Raw genomic sequence first — 21812 nt, forward strand, 5'->3', positions numbered from 1 at the left:
AATGCATTTTGGCTACACTGTTATATCCAATTATAAAAAAATGATATGATACAAATTTCAATGATTTTAATATACTCTGTAATTGTTAAAACTCATCTTTAGACAACAAATATTTATGCATTTTCAAAATGTGTTTTGACATTGGTACAATTGCTAAAAATCATATAATCTTTTTGGTAGTTTTTCAATGTGTTCAAAGCCCTAAAAATGTTTGATTTTGAAAATGAAATTTAGTCACAAATGAACGGAAGCCAAAGTATAAGCTAAAGACAATTGAAATCATTTCATAAAAATACAGAAACAAATTGTGATGGTCATTTTCTATTCAGCATTTCATTAACAAGATTTTTAAACACAATTACAGATAACAGAAAAAAAAATTTATACACTTATAACAATACGAAGTACTCACACCTTTGCTTGTGGGAGGGTGAATGAAACGACAATTAAATTTCGCTGACTAGATGATGAATCAGGAAAATAAAATACACTTCATTATCCAAAGTCATATCTGCTATCTCAAAATATAAAGGGAAATTCCCTCTGCATTCAAATGTTTCACAAACTTCATTACAATAAATTCAGCACTTGAACATTCATATATTGTTTCAACTTCAACGCCAATAATAAAGCCTTTGTTGAAAACAGAAACTCCATGCACGTGTCTATGGAGTTGTTTTTTTCTCAATATCAGCCATACCTTACCTGCATTATATATATATCTCCTACAAGTGCTTCCCGAATGCTCAACAAGTGATCCGTTGGCAATGATCATGCATGTATGCATGCAATTGTCACGCCAGTATTTCACTACCATATATATGGCTGGAAATGCTTCTAAGGAACTGGGTTTATTTCTTTTTCAGCAATCCCTCGACAACCACACTCTTCGGATCAGATGACTGTCTGACGAGTTCGTTTCGATGTAGAATGCAATTCTCAGAAGAATGAACGTGAGAGAGAGAGACGAGCATGCAAGCACCCGCTCGCATAAAAGTTGCCAACTACTCTCATTGCCTCATTACATGCAAGTGAATGCTTTCTACCTCATGCAAACAATCCCTCCAATCCTCACTGGCAATTTCAAAATGTGTTCAACTTTCAATGCAAGTCATGAACAGTGCACCTTGATGACACAAAATGGAGAGAAACAAAGAGAGGATAATGAAAATAAATGGAGCTGAGAGATCTCACCCTCTTCAATTACTTGCACTATGCCTGTAGACAGTCAGCTAAATAAATATCAAGAAGTAGAAATATAGTCTTAGGTCATGCATGTGCAAAGAAGTTCACGTAGATCTTGAGAAAGTCAGCAGAAAAGGACGCAGAGCCCTCTTCGGTAACCTTGGAATTCCGCCGTATCTTCTCTAAATCGCTAAATTTGCAATCACTAAGATCTAGCCACTTGCGTATTATTCATAGATTCATATTATCCCATGCTCTCATAACACAAGCAGTGTCTGCCCCCGAGTGATCGTTCCCCCTACATCCATGTACACAGGTTGAGACAATTCCACCAAATAGCCCAAGGGATTTGCAACGGCTACTTCTCATCCCGTCCGAACTGGAGAGGGAAAAAAGTCAGCCATATCAGCTGCTCCTTGCAAAAACGAGCCGCAATCTCACACTCGAAAATATTCATCATTGTTTTTCTCCATCTCTCTATCTCCTCGTTTTTCCTTTCCCCAATCTCTTTTCTATCCCCTTCCCGATCCCGGTTTACTCAATAAAGATATCAAGCCCCGGGGGATGTTTTAGCATCCTTCTCAAAATAAAACTGATGGAAATCCACAAGACTACAAGCGCATTAGGACAGCACGAATATTAGATCATCGGGGTAGAACAATGCAAATTCAATATAACCCACACAGGCAATAATTCACAGACTCCTAAAGTGGTTGTCAAAGAGAATCGTTAAAAACTTTGGCTTTTTTCTTTTTAAATAAAAGTTTGTAAATTTTATTTCCTCAGAAAATTTGGTGGGACTTCAAATAACACAGCAAGGCAAGATAATTACTCTGTTTTCTTTTCGGGAGGATGAAAGACAAATATTTTGCTGCCCACTTAAGGCTTTCGTCAGCCTACTTCATTTGATAAAAAAGTAATATTCTAGTTTAAATAAACCATGACCCATTTTCTTAGATAACACATAAATCCATGAGTTACTCTATCTATTTGCCTAAGGGGTAGTAACAAAACAAAATAATAATGAAACAAAGTTTCAAAGGCCTCAAACATTACGCATGGATGAAAAATGAAAATCACGTTGTTATCATTATGTTGTACGGTCGGCCAAACATTGCTCTATACATTGAAAAAGCAATAGTTGAGAATTCATTTTACAGAAACAATCCTTCTCAATATTCTTGCAAAGACTCAGAAAATGCAAACATCCTAATTCTTTTTCTTGATTCTATATCTTACATCCTTGGCTTGTAATCTTTATCATTTCTCCATTATTTTCTACTCCCTGTACTCATTATCACCCCTTCTTTCTCTTTCAATGTTTTCCATTTTTACCTTACGGCATAATCCATAATTTCTCTCCCTTGATCTGTTTTTCTTTCTCCGAACTCAGTTTATCCTCTTATGATGATCCTTGGTTGTTCCCTGTACCTAATCCCCCATGATCAAAAGCAAAAGATCCCTTGATCAAGTTAAATTTCTACCACAATAATTCCTACAAATCAAAGGATAGCATTAGTATCTTCTGCACCAGGATGTTGTTGCGTATTCTTTGGATGTAATCTATCTGGATCAGGACGGGGAATTAGCGCCACGATGATAATCGAGATTGAGTTAGCCTACATAGGATCCTATATCTGTGGGGTAAACGGCTCCCAATTTGCACGAAAGCAATTTTGATTCTTCATCTCTTTCGGCGGCATCACCCGAATTTTCCCCCTCGACTCTATACCTTGCGAAAAGGAACACAGATTTAATTTCACAATTGTTTCAGTATTTATTGGAAGGAAAGCGAGAAGCGTCGAGGCATTAGGAAACGAGATCAATAGAGAGCAATTTCTTGGGGATATAATAAAGACCCTTGCGCTTTGTGGCACAGGGAAGAGGCATGATATCTACAGAGGGACCCCTTCATAAATGAAAGTTCAGGTTTGCTTTCATACTGGGACAACTTTGGCACACTGAAACAAAATTTGACTTAAAACCTTTGAACATACATGAGTCTCTAAGGCAACTGAAGGGTTTGATTCAAACATACAAATCTTACAAATGTAGTTAAACAATGTGAGCTTGTGTTACATATTCTGTCAAATTAAAATGGAAGTTAATGCTCTATCCTACCCAAGCAATAATAGGGAGTTCTCCCTCCATTATGCACAATTAAAGAGCACGGTAAATGTATTGAAAATCCCTGTCAAATGACAATGAACAGCTGGGAGGTCTTTGTCGAAACTTGGTGACCCGGAACAGCCGTTTTGTCCTAAGTTTCGGAACTGATAAATATGGCAAATATATTGTTTTTCGATGAAGACTTCTTGGCTGTGCTTTGTCATAAAGGGCATTTAACAATACATTTTCTATGTTCTTGAATCTGTTGTCTGCCATGGTGTGAAAACACACTAATTAAAAGGTTCAAGGTTTTTATTCATATCAAGCATACCACACTTTCAACAATGTCAACAATAATATTATACAAGACAAACAATAATATCATACAATACAAATTATTATAGGTAAGCATAAATAAATGTCGTAAAATATGAAAAGTATACTTAATATATTAGAGAAAAAAAAGTACTATAATGCATTCTTGTAAATTGTTGTAATATAATGACAGTGAAAGAAAATGTGAGATGAAGATATGGGGAGCCAAAAGTAAAAGCAGAGCTTGTTGGTTGAAGGCTCCAAGGAATATGCAGTGAGAGTCCCGTAAAAATATCAATACGACAAGAAGGATAAATAAAAGGGCAAACAAAAAGTAAACAAAAACTTGGGATACACAAATACATAAAAGTGAAAACACCAAAAGGAAGTACTACTAGTATTACAACATAATCAAAATAAAATTGTGACTTGAATTGTATCCACATGAATCAAAGCGATTTTCTTTTTTTTTCAATAAAAAGGAGACATCCAGCTGTCCTGAAAAAAAGAAAGTTGAATAAATTATGTTAATTTTCACAGAAGGGAACAATTTGCAGATTGGTTATGTATAAACTGCTTGAACGAGGATAAGACCTGAGACAATTCAAGTCCTGAATTTAAAGAAAAAATAAAGACTTCACAGACTATGATAAATTAAACTTCAAATGACCAGCATACGTGCCAGAAATTATTTCTTGCAAAAATGTTTGGCCAGGAGGAAGCAATGAAGGAAAATCTGGAATGTGCTGTATGAAATTAGAATTACAGGGACTGGGACTGGTGGGCGAAAGATAATCCAATTGCTAAAATTGAAATGATTGTCAGGTTCTTTATCCGCCGGCCAGAAACTACTTTAGCGTTATTAATTGTGCTTGGCTGAAGGCATGAAAAGGAGTTTGATTACTACATAGTTTAGACGCAAGGAGACGTATCCTAAGCATCTTAACAATAGAATCAAGAGGTCTGTTTCATAAAGCTGTTCGCCCAATTATGCATGAATTTACGAACAACAGAAATATGGCAAGTCATTAGCTAATTGAAAGGATTAACATTTATCAATGCAGATTGTTTAATAACACTCTCCACTGTACACTATACAGGGCATCCCACAAAAATGGAAACCAGGATTCCCATGTCTTTTTTCTTCAAAGGAAAATTAATTATATTTCATCATTTAACTCATCTTACAATTTGATTATTCTTTTATATTTTGAAACCTAATGAGACAAGCACTTCACATATTTATGAGAAGGACGAGTTTATATTCTGATGTCAAAATCAAGTTGCGCAGAAAAGTTGAACAAGACTGGTTCATCAAGCGATGACCGTGCTTATTCAACGATTGGCTCATTAGCATTTCTTTTGAATTCTCTCTTAAATTTCTCTCACTAATCCCTGAAATGAGAGTGGATTAAGATTCACACGTAAGTTTCTGAGCAAATCATTTCTAAAATGCTTCAGTATTTATTGTTTGTAAAATGTCATGCGCCAACAATTTGCTAAGATGTTGGTCTCATGTTAAGATTCGACCATAAATATCAAATTTATAGTAAAAACATATTTCATATTCATGAAATCTGTCTCTGAAAACAGGTTTCCTTTTCAGTGGGATGCACTGTGTATTACAGATGGTTTTTAACACCAAAAAATAAATAACCAAGTACATAATTGGGAGAGGTACAGAAAATAAAAGGAAAGAACTGATCAGGAAAATGGTTTGTCTGAGATTCGTAAATTGATCTGTAAAGTTTATGTATACAACATATTTTTTGCTATAATTCAAATAAATTTTTTAAAGAAATTAATCTTGATAGTTCTGGGGTATTCGTATTCTTGTCACTGCCCCATTATGGACCTGCACGATAATATTTTGACGGTGGTTTGTGTTATCGTAACTAAAGTTTGTATGATGGTAGAAAATGATGTTATCTATGGTGTTTCATAGCTAGATTCAACTGATTTAAATCAAATCATTTCATATTAACCATAATTCATGCATGAAATTAGAACTTAAGTAATAATATAAATAAAACACAAATTTTTTCATCAAGAGCCCCTATGTTAGGGTTCTGATAAAAAAAATGATTGTATCCTTATATTTTTCATTTTTTTTAAATCATAACTATCATTTCTTTAAATACTTTTTTATTTGTTTTGGGGATGGATATTGTAAGCAATAAATTTACAATCCTAAAACAACATTACATCAATATACTTTAATCAGTAGAGGTAAAAAAATGCGAACTACAAATATTGGCAAAATAAGAATTTGCAATGGATTTGTGCATGAAATCATATTTTTGAGCAATTTGTTGCATGCATCATCAAACTTGTATGAAAACAATGAAGACTATTTTGCTACTTCATGTTCCAGTTATTCTTAATTTTATGCACAACTTTACAGTTTAAAGAAACAGATTTGATTAAAAAGGACAAAGTTGGTCCTATGTGCTTCTCAGCCAATAAAAATCAAGGAAAGTTGTACAATCTTATAACTTTCAGACAAAAGTAATGTTGACGAAACATCCTCCAGGTGGAAGATAATAAACAGTATCAGCAGACAGGTGAGTCATTGCTTTCAGTGGACAAAAATAAATGTCGCATAAAAAGGCCACAAAACAAAAATAGAAAAGAAAAAAAGTGCAGGGATTATATGACAAGACACAAAGTGGTACCATGTTATCACATATGGATATAAAACTCATAACCCACTTTTTGCCAACTCAATAAAATATTCCCTCCATACAGGAAGAGTATGATTGAGTTCTTTAGTGGCCCCATTATATCATGTAATTAGGTCAAGTAGAGTCATAAAAGAGATGAATGCAAAGACAGATTTTATGACAGGAACTTTCATGCTAGCTGCTCTTATGTCATCTGTAAATTATTGTTCAGGGGGGAAAAGACTATCAGAAAATACTGCAAAGACAAATAGCCCACTTGGAGGATTTATTTATTGCCATTTTGAGCTCATGACAGGTTGAAGGTACTGCTTGCCATGTGCATGCATGAGCAACAGATGAAGTATCATTGATGGGTCCATGTTTAGGCTATGGTGTTGACGTTGTGTAGTTGACGCTGATGGTGTTAGTATTGGTATAGTTGAATGTGATGATGTTGGTGAAATTGTGGGTGATAACTTGATGTCTTTAAAACAAAATGATGGTTGTTTGTACTTTGTTATTTGTTAATTATGCTATAAGTTTTGCTACTGAATGTGAAATAAAATATAGGGTCTGATAATTTCATACAATTTTTTTGTTGTTGAAAATGAATGTATTTCAATTTAAATTTGAACCTAGCTCAAATATCGGTATATATTTTGGTTTTTTTTTGTTTTCTTTTATACATTTATCATTACATTGATGGTAATATACTTTACTTATGAGGTCATTTCCAGAACAAGCCTCATTTCATGTTCCGGGTGAAAATTGGCCGAACACCAACATCATCTGTCTATACACAAAACTTTAAATCACATACACATGCACCATCTGTTAACACTAGAACTAAAAGTTACAATCTCTCATTTTCAAGAATGCTTTGGAAGCCCATGGTCCACAGATCACTCTTTTGAAACCAGAGACATTTTAATCATTGCTTAGGAGGACTGAATTGATCCTGTATTTAATTATAATTATAATATCACCAGCATTACATTGTGCATATCACTGCCAAATGCGTCCCTATACGCTCAATAAGATATTATTACCCTGGTTTTAGCCCCGTAGCCTTTTACAGCATGGTAGAATTTCAAGGAATAAAGTCTTGCAAGGTACCCATTTACCTCACCTGGATTGAGTGCAGAACAATGTGGAAAAATTTCTTGCTGAAGGAAATTATGCCACGGCTGGGACTTGAACCCACAATCCTCTTTTTCAAAGTCAGAAGACTAATCCAGTGGGCCACACTGCTCCACATTTATCAGATTCATTCCACGCATGAGATATCAGACAATCCTAGTTTCTAGATCCATACGTATAACAGTTTGACACCTTTTTTTAAACTCTGATCTATGGCAGACCCACAAAAAGTCTAAACTTCCAAGATTTACAGTACTTTCCTAGTCTCCTTTCATACAATCTTTATATTTTCCTTAAATTGATAATTTATTTTCAAGTTTTATTTTCATAGTATTGTCCCCCAGCTAGGGCCCAATCACCTTCATCCCTCCTTTTGTTTTCTTTCTTTAATCTTTCTCACTGTATGTTTAATGTGCTCTTCCTGTACTCATCTCTATTTCTGCTTAACAGAGAAAGGGAGAAGAGGGGAGGGGGAAAACATTAGAGATGCTTAAAGCTAATCTCATATTGTCACAATAAGAAATAATATCATGAGAAAGTTTTTTTTAATCAGGTTAAAAGATATTATATAATTATAGACTTAGATCTGAGTCCATTTGTTATGATAACAAATGTATAATGTCTACAAAAAGATGACTATCAGCTATCAAATTTAATGATTTCAGAAACTTTACAATTTTACTGCAAACTATTATTATTACAAGTTTTATAAAGCCAACCCCTAGTTAGTTTTCATAAACTTAATTTGTGAAATCGTGAAATTTTAACTGAAATTGAGAAGCAAGCATTCTGAGATTGCCAACATAGATAAGCACATGGTGGCACATTTACTAATTATTTTGGGAAAGAGATGCATCATCCAGCAAGAATACCATGATTATTTTCTCATTTCTCAGCAATGACCATTTCTACCAAAATCAGATTTTTATTTAGGTCTTGTGGCTCAGTGGATAAGTCTCCGGACTGTGAACCACAAGGTCCGGGGTCAAATCCCACTGCAGCACTAGCGTCCTTTGGCAAGGCGTTTATCTATTTGCCACTCTCAACCCAGGTGTAGCAAATGGGTACCCGGTAGGAAGAAATTCCTTGAATGCTTGATGCGCTCGATCAGGGTAGCCGTGCTAAAGCCGGGGTAATAGTATGCAGCGCCTAGAAACATTTGTATTAAGCGCTATACGAATGTTGCATATTATTACTATTTACAGACACAATCACTGGTTAGTTATTTAATTGGATTCTGTTCAAAACCCAATATTTCGATTATTACTACAGCTACATGTAGAGTTACATGGACCACAAGTAATAGACTCATATACCAAGTGATAGATTTACACCATACATATTTTCGTACTACATGTATTTCCATTCAAATTCCAAAATATGATACATTTTGCTACAGCTGCAGACTAATGAAACATATTTTTTATCAAAATATCAACTATCTACTCTTTTTAGAACATATACAGTCGTGCTCAAAAGTTAGTGACCCCCTTCACAATGTGCACTGCTTCATGCTGAGTGTTGAATGAAAAAAAAACATCATAACAATGTTCTGTGAGCCCATAGAAACAAACTTTATTTAATCTAAAATCTTATCACTGGAAATGACAATTAAATATCTAATACATGGCAGAACTTGAAGACTCTAATATGTTCATTTTCGAGTGGGGCTCACTAACTTTTAAGCACCACTGTATATCATCAGATTTGGTCACAGTCAGTGGACCCAGCAGGGCAAATGAGTCCTTCCTTTCTATAATCATATGAACATGGCACAGTGTGATCACTCTATCCAACAGAGATATATGTAGATGCCATCTGCACAGGAGTATTGATATTTATACTAGACTTCATTCATAATATGGATCTACATGTACATGTATAATGAAGATCATGAGCTTAATCAAATCTCAAGCTCTGAATTGTGTTGATCTTCATTTATCAATCCAGACTTCTTCATCCAAGTAGAGTATTTCATGCATTCCTTTTTTTTAAATTTCACTCCATTCGATTCCACTCTATTGATTCCCTTTTGTTCTCATTCATACAGGACCTAAATGTTCATTTTCTCCCATGTTAAATAGGTTCACTTTTATAAACTTATTTCATCAAATCAATTCAACCGCATAGAAAAAATGAGGTGGCAGAAAAATGATCTTTTACCCTGATGTCTGATCCAAAGGGCCATTTAAAGCAAAACTTTAATTAAGAAAAGGCAAAAAAGAAAATGATTATAATTAGAATATGAATCAGATTGAAATTTTACATTTTGAAGAAACTGATATACATGTACATGTACATAACCTGCTCTGTAATGGGTGTCATATGCCCACCTGTAAAGTGAAAAATGGAGTTACTGATCACGCAAGAAAAGTGGAAACTTCACCTTTGACCTTCTGACCTCAAAATCAATATAATTCGTGGGATCTATTCTGGTATCATACGCACCATATTATATAAGCCTAGATAAGTTAAACTAAATTTATTGTCTTAACAAGGACTTCAGAAGGGAAAGATGAAAACATGTCACTGTGATCTTGACCTTTGACCCTTTGACCTTAAAATCAATAGGCTTCTGGGATCAACGCTACTATCATACAGACCAAATTGTATGAGCATATACATGTAGGTTAAGTTAAACTGAAGTTATCGCCTTTACAAGAAAAAGTTAACGGACGGACACCGAGCGTGATACCATAATAGTAAGGTGGGACGTGCATATAAAAAAAAGAGATTACTATGTTGTGATCTTGAATTTTACCTTCCCGTATATACCTCCTAAAACATATAATTTTAAGAGCATATTACATACATTTCAATATTGCAATATGGACTACGGCAGACTAAGTTCTACTACAGGATTTTCAGCACCTCTATCAAACACATTTTACCTGCAATATGGCTCCAACAGAACAAGTTCTACACACTTTGCTTGCAATGTGCAACAACAAAGTTATTTTATTGAAAAGATTTCAATTGAGCTCTTTATTGCATATCAGACCCTCCACTACAAAAATAGTAATTCTTGCATTTTCTCCACTATGCTAATTTTCCGCTCCCATAGTCAACACGCAGAAAACAACAGAAATACACCGGTTGAGGACGTCTCAAACAAATACACAAATTATCCATCATTCCTGCTATGCGCGGTCACGTTCGGGTTACGGTAAGCTAGGATTTTCCCCCGTTATTTTCCCCCTCTTCCATATTTGCAGGGGAATCTGCTTATTGATATCAATTGAGATACATTAGGTTTGTGTCTCCCATGTGCCTTTGAAGCATGCCGACCGATCATGGGTTTACATTTCTCGGCAGAACTTCTCTGATGTCTATATTGAGAGGATATGGATGGGCAAAATGATTTGAGGAGAAGTTACTTTTCATTGATTCCTTCGTACCTTTGAAAAAAAAATGCCCATTTTATTTATTCCTTTTGTGATGGTTACCCCCTCCCCTTCCTCTGTATGATATTCTAAGTATTAAAACCTTTTATCTCTGTCTCAAGGGGTCGGCATCATCTATAGCATCAATCACAAAGAAAGATAATTAATGTATAATAACAACAATAATGAGCACATTTTTCTGATATTCTACAGCTGATTTTCATCATTGCAGTATAGTCTAGTAATGTTTGGGTGTATACATCAGGGGAAGGCGGGGTAAGTTGTGACACTTTTTGTATTTTGCATGTTAGAATTGATATGAAAAAAAATCTTGTAGAAATAATTTCCTTGCCTGTAAATTCAATTCTTGGGGAATATTTTCACCTATATACAATTTTCTACCCCAACACTGAAAGTCATTGTCACCTTTGAAAATAAAAACGATGTCAAATGGCTCAACTTGCCCCATCTGTGGGGTAAGTTGTGCCACCTTCTGGGGTAAGTTGAGCCACAAAATCTATATACAAAATAAATGCAGGAAAAATCAGCAACTAAATTTTTTATTTAAAGTCTTTTCACTTGATAATTCTCCATAAATACTAACATCCTCTTAAAGTTAAAGAACTGTCATGTGAATTTGCTCCTTTCTGCCTGCATATCATAGATATCTAAGGCTTGTTTTGTTTTTATTATACATTACCATAAGAATTACCATGGCTCAACTTGCCCCATATTGGCTGGCTCAAATTACCCCAGTCAGAACTTATTGCAATATTTTCAAATCCACACATTTCTTAATATGCATCCATCATACAGAAGACTATGAAAAGAATGAGAATCCATACCTGCACTAACAATATTGTTCTTAGGTCTTTATTATATTTAAAGACATGTGTGGGTAAAAAGCACTTATCTATTTCACACCCTTTTTTACTTTTTTGGCTGAAATTTGTAATTTTCCCTCTATAAAAAAGGTACTTTGTGTTTCAAAGTTGAAAACAAAGTGGTGGGGTTAAGGGTTATGTAATGGGTCATCAATACATGACACCACCACAGTGTCTGACTCATTCATTATTGGGCTTGGGGGGTGGTGGCTCAACTTACCCCGCCTTTCCCTAATGACGGTCCACACTGTCATTTAAAATGTACTGGAGGGGGTAGTAAATGTACAGAAACGGATGGGAGGAGGGGCTAACAATTAACTCCTATTCCCTTGGGGAACAGGAAAAGAGAAAAAAATATATCAAAAATTTGTATTTTCTCTCGAGGTTCAATGTGCTTTAGGGAATAGACACATATTGCATTAAAAAAAATCATGAATGTCCATAATTGGTTTTTCAAAGTTGGAAAGTGAATTAATGGGGCCAGTGTCATGTTAATGCAGAATGGGATGGTCTCTCCAGTCATCTATAATGCAGTCCGTAGCGCTGAAGCCCCCCAAGGCACAGATGTTTTTAGCCGCTTTCCGCTCTTGAAAGCATCAGAAATATGCAACACTAATTTGTCACCCCTTGCATTTTTATGACCACAAGAAGTGAAGAGTGGAAATACAAAAGTCTAAAATTTGCCACTTTGATTGACACATTGGCTATGGTTGGCATTGCCTTTTGTCCTCAGTAAAACGGATGAAAACTAAACTATGATATTAAACAATGTGACAGAATTTTCAGATATTTTATTCCCCTTGTACTGAAGTCAGTCAATCTCATAAGGAATATGAAGATAATACATGAATTCCTTTTTCATTAAATGTGTTATTCCTTAAAAATATATAAAGTGTCATATTATCCAGCTAGTTCACTAGTCATTCAAATTAAAATTTGAAAGGAGACTTGATCCATGTTTAAGTTTGTTTTGTCATTAGTTTTGTTTGGGGATATTTCTACTTTAAACTGATAATTGATATTGTCGACCATGACTTAAATCATAGGGTAATTGTGAACCTCACCAATTTCAATTCATGAACAGACAATAATGCACCAGGTCCATTCAAATATCAGTATCCACTGAAGGATAATTTTCAAAATAAATAGAAGCCCTCTCCTCTCGTTAATGGCTGATATTTTGCAGCATAAAAAAAGGGGGCCAAAAGATATGATGAATAATATCTAACAAAAACAATATTCATTTGATGAAACCACTTTTGCATCTCCTCTCTGCCATATCACTCTCTTTCTTCTTTTTCTTTCACTTACCTTCAAAATGCTTTGATCTTTGATCTGTCAATTTTGTGCCGTCCCTGCGCTAGTTGGAAGAGAAAGTGCAGTGGTCTATGTCTTCCCCCTTTGTCTATTTCTCAGTAGCATCCAAATCTAGAAAGTTTTAGGTCAACACACCTGAAGATGCAACAAATATTTTTAGAATTTGAGGTTTCTCATCTCCAGAATGACAGATCTTCTTTAATAATATTGTCAAATAATTGTATTCACAGGCCTTTAAATTTATGTATTTCAGGGCAAGACCACTTTCCCACAGGGTGCATTTCTAATTGCAGCACAAATGGACAAAATTAGAAAGGGCACAAAATACATATCAAGCTAATATTGGGGCATCAAGTTCTGTCAATAGGGCATCTAAGGCCATAGCCTTGCTGGCATTTGATTAATTCCCCATCTTTCTCTCTCTCCTTCTGTCTCTTTCACCCTCTTTCTCTTTCCAATATAGATAATTGTTTATACCTCTCTCTTAATCTTTGTAATTGCATGAGTTTTCCCCCTTTTGTTGACACCCCTCACTTTACTTTCATCTTTCAAAGTATATTCACTTTATCCATTTTTTTCCCTTCTACTTCCCATGTCTGAAGATTGGTCTCTGCATTTCTAATGATCTTTAGGAGCCCATGAACGTTTTCTTTTAGCAGATTTTTTTTTTATTAATTGCCCTTTCCCTTTTGTATTATTGTGAATGCTTATAACTCTAACAATTCACTTTATAAGATTATATTTAAATTTGACAAGCTAAAACCAAGATTTTTTTTTTCACTTTAAAAAAAGTATTTACCGTACAGTAGAATATAGAATAACACCCCACAATTAGCATTCATCATGTTCTAAATTAGAAATTCGGATGCTTACCTTGTTAAAGAGTTGCAGCTGTTGCTTGAGAAGATGTTGATTCAGGTCTTTCCACATCAAAGGAGAGAGACAAAATGATGGCTAAGACGCATCAGTGCTGTGACAAAATAGGTGAAGATGTGTATCATAGATGAGAAGTGAACTAAGATTTCTAAAGTGTGTGCCTCACACCTGTGAAACCATTAATGTACAAAACAAGCCACCCACTTCTCATTAGAATCGCAGACCGTGAATCTTATCATACCAGGTGATACTCGACGCTTCCTGAGGAAGACAGAAACAGTGCCGCTTAATCCCTCTAGATCCGCATCGCACGCCGTTAATGACATGCGGCAGGCTTTATCTCGCCGTTCTCACGGAGAGATTCACGGTGGAGATATCGGCGGGCGTCTGTAGGCAGAAAAAGAGGGTTTGTCTGAGCCAGGGACATCCAATTTAATTAGCAATGATCATTACATTACAAGCACCATGATACCATCAGTGTCTGCCATAATGAACCATTCAAGGGGCCCGCTATCAGTGTTTACTATCGACGGAATGGTGATAATGTACGAGACTTATCTCTTGAGGTTTGTCAATACTGCTAGCTATCTGATTGTCACAGCCGGGTTGTGATGTTACCTGTATTGTGTCAGAGTCGCGTCAATTTCCACGCCGATGAATCCAGGGGATGAGCTTGATGAATCTCCGGCTTTTCTTCTCATGATCCCTGCCGACAAAAGAACGTTTTAGATCTGTGTCACTAAGCATGCTTAACTTCCCCCGACCAATCTGTTTCCCCCTATTTATTAAATGTTTTTCACGATAATCATCAAAGTTTCTCTTTTTAAGAAATATTGGAATGAGCATCGTAAACATCGATTGAAGGCAAACGAATCACCTAAAAAGTACCCCAACCCTGTATTATCAGATGGCGCTTGATCTTATCTTGAAAGTGAGCAAGCCCGTGGTTGCTTGGTTTCAATTATGACATTTAAAACTGATCTCCTGAATGGATACTTGATATGAAATAAACCCACAAGGCATTTTATATCCCATTATTCAGAGAGAGCAATTTGAAAGCCTTCATTCAGCCCCAAACAAGGCTTTGCAAATTGGTTTTAACTTACAGGACCACTCTACCATGAAATGCATTGTGGTAACCAAACACAATATTTTTTTTCCACACTGGGAGATATTTCCATCTGTGCATTGTCGAGCTTTAATTCGAATCATTCCATTCTTTCTTCAAAAATATTCTCCTTTTCAAAAGAGAAGTTTGTTGAATAGGTCATGGTCCTACTTAAAAGCCAAATCCCCTCTTACAAAAATGGACTGATAAATTATCGGTTTGGTAATGATGGGGGTGGATTTAGTGTCAGCAGTTATAGTTTCACACATGTTCAAAGAAAGAAGAAAGAATCTTTGCTATCTTTGACCTTGGAAGGATACGCAGGTGGTGGCTCTAACCTCAAAACACCCCATCAGATCACCCTTGCACTCCAGACTGACTTTAAAAATTATCATTATTATTGCGGTTGAAATCGAAATCAATCAAAATGACACAAATTTGTGAGAGATATAAAGGAAAGGGTCAGACCCTGACATGAAGTTGGTAGCCTCTGAAATTGGAGCATTCTATTTTTGAGTCTGTTGGTCAATCTCAATTATGTTACTGATGAGTAGGCCTACAATTGATTTAATTTCTTCATGTTTACAAATTAACTATTTACTTTTCTAGAACAGGTTCTTTCCCCTATTTTTTCTGTTTTTTGTTTTGAAATCTCCCAACTCCCTCTTTCTATCTCTCTTTTTCTTCGTTCCTTCATTAATTTATCTCTCCTGTCATGGTTACATTCCCATATAGCTCTCTCTCTTCCCCACCTCTCTTGTCTATTCCCCTCTGTTCTATAAGGTAGCAGGCTGGTATTTTTAAGCCAAAAACATATAATTTTTTATGACTTATAATAGTTATGAAATTAAAATCTCCCCAAAAGTAATATGAGGCTGAAAAAAAAAAAACAAGATTAGACAAGTCAAATCAAACGGGACACCAAGAAATAAAACAATACAACAACAATACATATCAGAACATTACAGAACACAACAGAACAAAAATAAAACTACAAAAGGTAGAAAAAAAGGAAAAAGAAAGAGAGAAGATGAAGGCATCTGCCTCATCTCCAAACATTGTCTGTCAGTCTGCCATGTCAGTAAAATCAATAAAATATAAACAAATTAATTAATTATGTGAATAAAAAATTGATTTTAAGAATGAATTAATTAATGAATTAATTGATTGATAATATCAACGTATCAAAAATGAATTAACTAAGAAATAATGAATAATAAATAGATATAGATAGATAGATAGATAGATAGACAGATAGACGGACAGACAGACAGACAGACAGATAGATAGATAGATATATAAATGAATAAATAAATAAATAAATGAAATAAATCAAATTAGATAAATGATATAAATGAAATTAGACAAATAAACAAATAAATATGAAAAAATTGAAAGATAGTGAAATATGAAATACATAGAATATGAAACTGGATGAATGTAAGAATAATACATAATTCAATGAATCAATGAAATTATTTTTTTTTAATTCAATCAGTTCAAAAATTTCCACTATATAGCCATCAAGTCTTAACCTGTCGACCGGGCCTGTCGACTACTGAATTCTGTGATTCCCATAGGCTTTGTACAGGGATCACCAGGTTCCAGTGGGCAATGAGTTAATCCAAGGAGCCTTGGTGAATTGGTTGTAGATCTATTGGAAGTATCATCAAAAATATTCTTTCAAAAGCATATGTTTTTATGAGTAGATCAATATAGAACTTCAAGAGAAAACAGAACGAGGTATCAATCATTTAGCTACATTAACGAGTAATATAGTTGTAAGTAGGCACAGTCCGTGGGCAATGTCAGATGAGTGGTAGAAGGAAGCCCTGCATCGATCGCCCCACAGACAGCAGAGAACTGTAGCGTAGGCTACCTAGGCCCAGCCCGTCCTTGGTCTACTGTCACAGAGAGCTGTATATTATATTATGGCCCAAGCATCAGATTGGCTATATTTCATAATGAGCTACTATGATTTTCTAGTTTAAGGGAGAAAATAGTACCAACGTGATAATCATGCAAAACGTAGCTCAGTGAGAAGCTCACTTGTATGGATACACAGCAAACTAACAACAAAAACTTCATCATAAGGTTCATCTGCAAGGCTCACTAAATCAATATCTAACATAGATTTTTATTAACAATTTCAAAGGTGTGGTCTATATACAGTGCGTATCAAAAAAACGGGACAGTTTTGAAAAGTATATAAAAAATTTGTTTCAAGTTATTATATCTATATTTTGATGTTGATAGATGCTCTGATATCTTATCTTTGAAATGCAATTTAAAAATATAGATATATTTTGTTCATGCTTGAACAAACATGGGACGTTTTTGTCGGGGTTCAAAAAGAGGCTTGCGCCAAAATGGCAGAAATGAGAAACTTGATTAGACTTTTGGCCAATCAGCAGACTTCCCCTTAATCTTTTCAGTATCTTAGCCATAATTTTCAAATTATGCTGTCAAATTTCATTTACAAATTTATTTATTTACCTGAATTATTTTGTTTTTCATTTAAACTTCTTTTACCTTTGAATTTTCCTTCATAATAGTAAGAAAAGAAGACTTCTTGTCAACCCAAGTAACAAGATCTGCATTATTAATTGGGAGAATTTGTAATTATTCAAATCCTTTTATCATGTGAAACAAATTATGTTATGGTACCTATAAAAGACATGAATCCTATATTCAAGGGGTTATTGAATCCTTCAAGTTTAATTATGTGCTTGGCAGGACAAACAGGAAAGGATTCATGTCTTTCAATGGCAATGGTGTAGCCTATTGAGTCGATTTTGAAGGAGCATAAGGCAGATCGGTTAAAATGTATTAAAAAGTTGTGAAGCGAGGAAGCAAAAAAATTCCACTTTTTATCCAATTTTGTGATTTTGACATAACATTCAGAAAATTATATCATATTTCACTTTCTATGTTTTCTGTAATTTTCCTTTTCACTTTTTTTCCTTTTCACGATTTTTTTTTTTTGGGGGGGTTGGGCACCCCGATCCCCCACCCATCAGTATGGCACTGTTAAAAGGCACCATAACCTTTGTAGCACACAATGAAAGGATTTGAAAACAAAAATTGATGCTCTCCCATACTTCAGTTGAAAAACATTGTGTTTGTTCAGAGAAAGAATATTCAAAGCTGAAAGAAAACATATTAGAAATGAACAACAGAACTATTCAAGCAATTAAGTAGATTTGGAAACAAATTTTGACTGCATCATTCAAAAATTATGGCAAAGATAATGAAAAGGTTAAGAGGAAGTCTGCTGATTAGCAAGAAGTCCGACCATCATATTTATCATTTTATGCCATTTTGGCGCAAGCCTCCTTTTTAACCACAGACAAAAACGTTCCGTGTTCGCTCAAGCATGAACAAAACTAAATTATTTTGATGGAATTTGAAGGATAAGGCCTCAGAACACCTATTGACACCAAAATATAGAGATCATAATTTGAAACATAAATTTTATAGACTTTTCAAATCTGTCCCATTTTTTTTATACGCACTGTAAAGCAATCCATGTCTTGGATCAAAATGATGTTATCCATTCCACTGATTCCAGTTATTTGAAGATTTAAGATTCTTTATTGGTGTATGTATGCATATGTAGGGATTTTTGTACTTATATTTCTTTCCACTCTTATTCATGAATCATTCCTTTTTTCTAATAGAACACCCCTCATTTATATTCACCCTTTTCATCCTAACTTTCTATTCTTTATGTACAGCTCTCGGCGTATACACTAACTGCTGTACACTCCTCACACAAGGTTCTTTTGTATTAAATCACTCCACCATCCTTCATACAGCTTTCTTCACTCCTCTCTCTCCCTCTCTGATTGGTTATAATGTTAAGTTGATGCACTCAAGCTTAGATAATAGTTTGCATATAGTTTGAATATCATTTGTTTGTATATTTGAATATTCAGTTATACTTTGTTCTATTGATTTACATTTATATGAATATTGATATGCCTTAAATAATTTGCATGGAAAGTAACCAAGAATGCAACAAGGCTGAGTAATTAAAAAACTGGGATTTGGGCAGTAAGTTCTCACCAGATAACATGTCTGCTGGGCTGCCTCTGTGTTAAAGAGTTCTAGGAACATACAGAACCCCGTACTACACATACAAAGAAATTTAGTTTCCAATGGGAATTAGTATAGATCTAGGGCCGATACACAAAGATAAAAAGTCATTTGTAACAATGTTGAACTTGAAATGATTCAAATGAACAATCCATATTTCAACTTCAAGAACTATATTGAGCTTAAGTTTAGGAGCCATAGATCTAGTCATGAAATATAGCCAATCTGATGCCTGGGCTATAATATAATATAGATCTACAGCTCTCTGTGACAGTAGACCAAGGACGGGCTGGGCCTTGGCCCTAGGTAGCCTACGCTACAGTTCTCTGCTGTCTGTGGGCCGATGCAGGGCTTCGTTCTACCACTCATCTGACAATGCCCACGGACTGTGCCTACTTACAAAGTATTACTCGTAAATGTAGCTAAATGATTGATACCTCGTTCTGTTTTCTCTTGAAGTTCTATATTGATCTAATCTCATCTGTTATTTCTCTGATCTGATCTTTGTCATCACTTACCACAGTCCCAGACGTCCAGCACAGTAAATGCGCGGAGTAGATGCCAGTGTAGATGGGGGCGGGTTCTTCCACTCTCATCGCCGTCTGTTACGCCCACCTGTTACACACATGCTTGGATAGCTTGGTTTCTTTTGACCCACGTGCGTTTCGCTTTCGCATTTAATCGGCTGAGCAGGGCCAGGGCCGAAGAACGGTTTTCAAAGTGGGGGGCTGGGCCAAAGTGGGGGACCGACCATGCAAAAAATCACAACCATATGGTAATTTTTACGTTTTTTTGTACACGGTTTAGGAAAAAAAAGTGCTGAAGCCCCGCTTCCGCGGCCCCTGCTGAGTACTAGTACAGGAATTAGAATAATTAACTAAGTCCTTAGAATTCCTACCTTTGTCCTGGAAACAATTCCGGTAATGGCTCAAATAATTAGCAAATAGTCCTTCAGCATGTATAGGCTCCGGGGGGGGGGGGCACTTACATTGACGAGTGGATACAATGCGCGACCAAAAAACACTTAAAAAGGATGTCTTAAAAAGGATGTCTCTGATCTGATCTTTGTCATCACTTACCACAGTCCCAGACGTCCAGCACAGTAAATGCGCGGAGTAGATGCCAGTGTAGATGGGGGCGGGTTCTTCCACTCTCATCGCCGTCTGTTACGCCCACCTGTTACACACATGCTTGGATAGCTTGGTTTCTTTTGACCCACGTGCGTTTCGCTTTCGCATTTAATTGGCTGAGCAGGGCCAGGGCCGAAGAACGGTTTTCAAAGTGGGGGGCTGGGCCAAAGTGGGGGACCGACCATGCAAAAAATCACAACCATATGGTAATTTTTACGTTTTTTGTACACGGTTTAGGAAAAAAAAGTGCTGAAGCCCCGCTTCCGCGGCCCCTGCTGAGTACTAGTACAGGAATTAGAATAATTAACTAAGTCCTTAGAATTCCTACCTTTGTCCTGGAAACAATTCCGGTAATGGCTCAAATAATTAGCAAATAGTCCTTCAGCATGTATAGGCTCCGGGGGGGGGGGGGGCACTTACATTGACGAGTGGATACCATGCGCGACCAACAAAAACACTTAAAAAGGATGTCTTTTTCAAGATAGGGCACGTTACGTACGTAACGTGATAAGGGTGTCAAAAACACAAAAAATATTGAAAAAGGGTATCTATTTCGCTCAGAAAAATATACGTGTTTAGGGTCAAATATGCGGGGATGATAAAACAAAATCAAAATGTTTTATAAAGGATGTCCTTTTTGCCCCAACACTACGTGTTTAGAGTCCGATTTGCGCGAGGTGTGTAAAGGAAAAAACCGACGACCGACGGACCCGTGACATAACAATAAAATATCGCTGTACTTAATTAGGGGTTAATTTCAGGGAATACTTGCCAAGAGTATCGTTTTGTTTCCAATGCTTGTTAAGGGGTGCATTTTCAGAATATCGAAAATACATCGCTGTACTTGTTTAGTATAGGGGCTCAATTCAATGGTAATCCTATTTGTTTCCAATAATAAGGGTAGGGTTTCACACGCCAATACTTGTTAAGGGGTGCATTTTCAGAGTATGAAAAATACGTGTTTAGGGTGCTTTTCAACGGACCCCGTGGTCGCGCATGGTATCCACTCGTCAATGGAAGTGGCCCTCCGGGTAGGCTATAGTCATTAGTTTCATAGGACGATGTATAGGCCTAACATTATTATGCCCATGTCTCATATTTATAAGACAGGACTAAATTATGACATGACATAAGCACGAGTAGAGACAAGACAGTATTTAAGTTAGAAATTGACAGGAATGGTGTGTGGATGGATATGGGAAATCCATAGAGATCTCTATGGGGCAGTGGCGTAGCTAGGATTTTTTTCCTGGGGGGGAACCATTTTTCCGGTGTGTGTGTATCACGGTGTCACAAGGGCGAATCCGACTTTCGCCAATAGGGGATGGGGCCCGAAATTATCTTCACCTATTTCCCCGATCAGTCACTTCTTAATTTTATTCTTGTAAAACAACATAAACATGAAATAATCTCACTAAGCCTTATAAAAAGTGCGAGCGCGAAGCGCGAGCGATTTTTTTTTACTTTCATGTATTTTGTCCTGAAAATTTAATATTGTGGGCAATGTTATGTGATCCTGAACACGATTCGGAAGTAACTACATGTTAATTACTGCGAACGCCAAGCGCGAGCAAAAAAATTTATTAACTGTTCTAGCATTATCG

General features: G+C 35.8%; 1 long non-coding RNA gene across 3 annotated transcripts in view; it reads right to left on the minus strand.

Annotated features, from left to right (window-relative positions):
• Positions 1–19595, minus strand: part of LOC121415569 — an 81606-nt gene extending 62011 nt beyond the window's left edge. For 2 of the 3 annotated variants that reach the window (XR_005970027.1, XR_005970025.1), the window contains exons 1-2: positions 13870–14781; positions 12991–13131 (exon numbers count right to left, since the gene is read on the minus strand). This is a non-coding gene — a long non-coding RNA (uncharacterized LOC121415569). Of the gene's footprint in view, positions 1–12990; positions 13132–13869; positions 14782–19515 lie in introns of those variants that run through there. The other variant, XR_005970026.1, reaches the window with a different exon arrangement.
• Between the last annotated feature and the right edge of the window lie 2217 nt (positions 19596–21812).

The sequence above is a fragment of the Lytechinus variegatus genome, chromosome 5 (assembly GCF_018143015.1).
Source record: "Lytechinus variegatus isolate NC3 chromosome 5, Lvar_3.0, whole genome shotgun sequence".
In the NCBI taxonomy this organism is placed as follows: Eukaryota; Metazoa; Echinodermata; class Echinoidea; order Temnopleuroida; family Toxopneustidae; genus Lytechinus; species Lytechinus variegatus.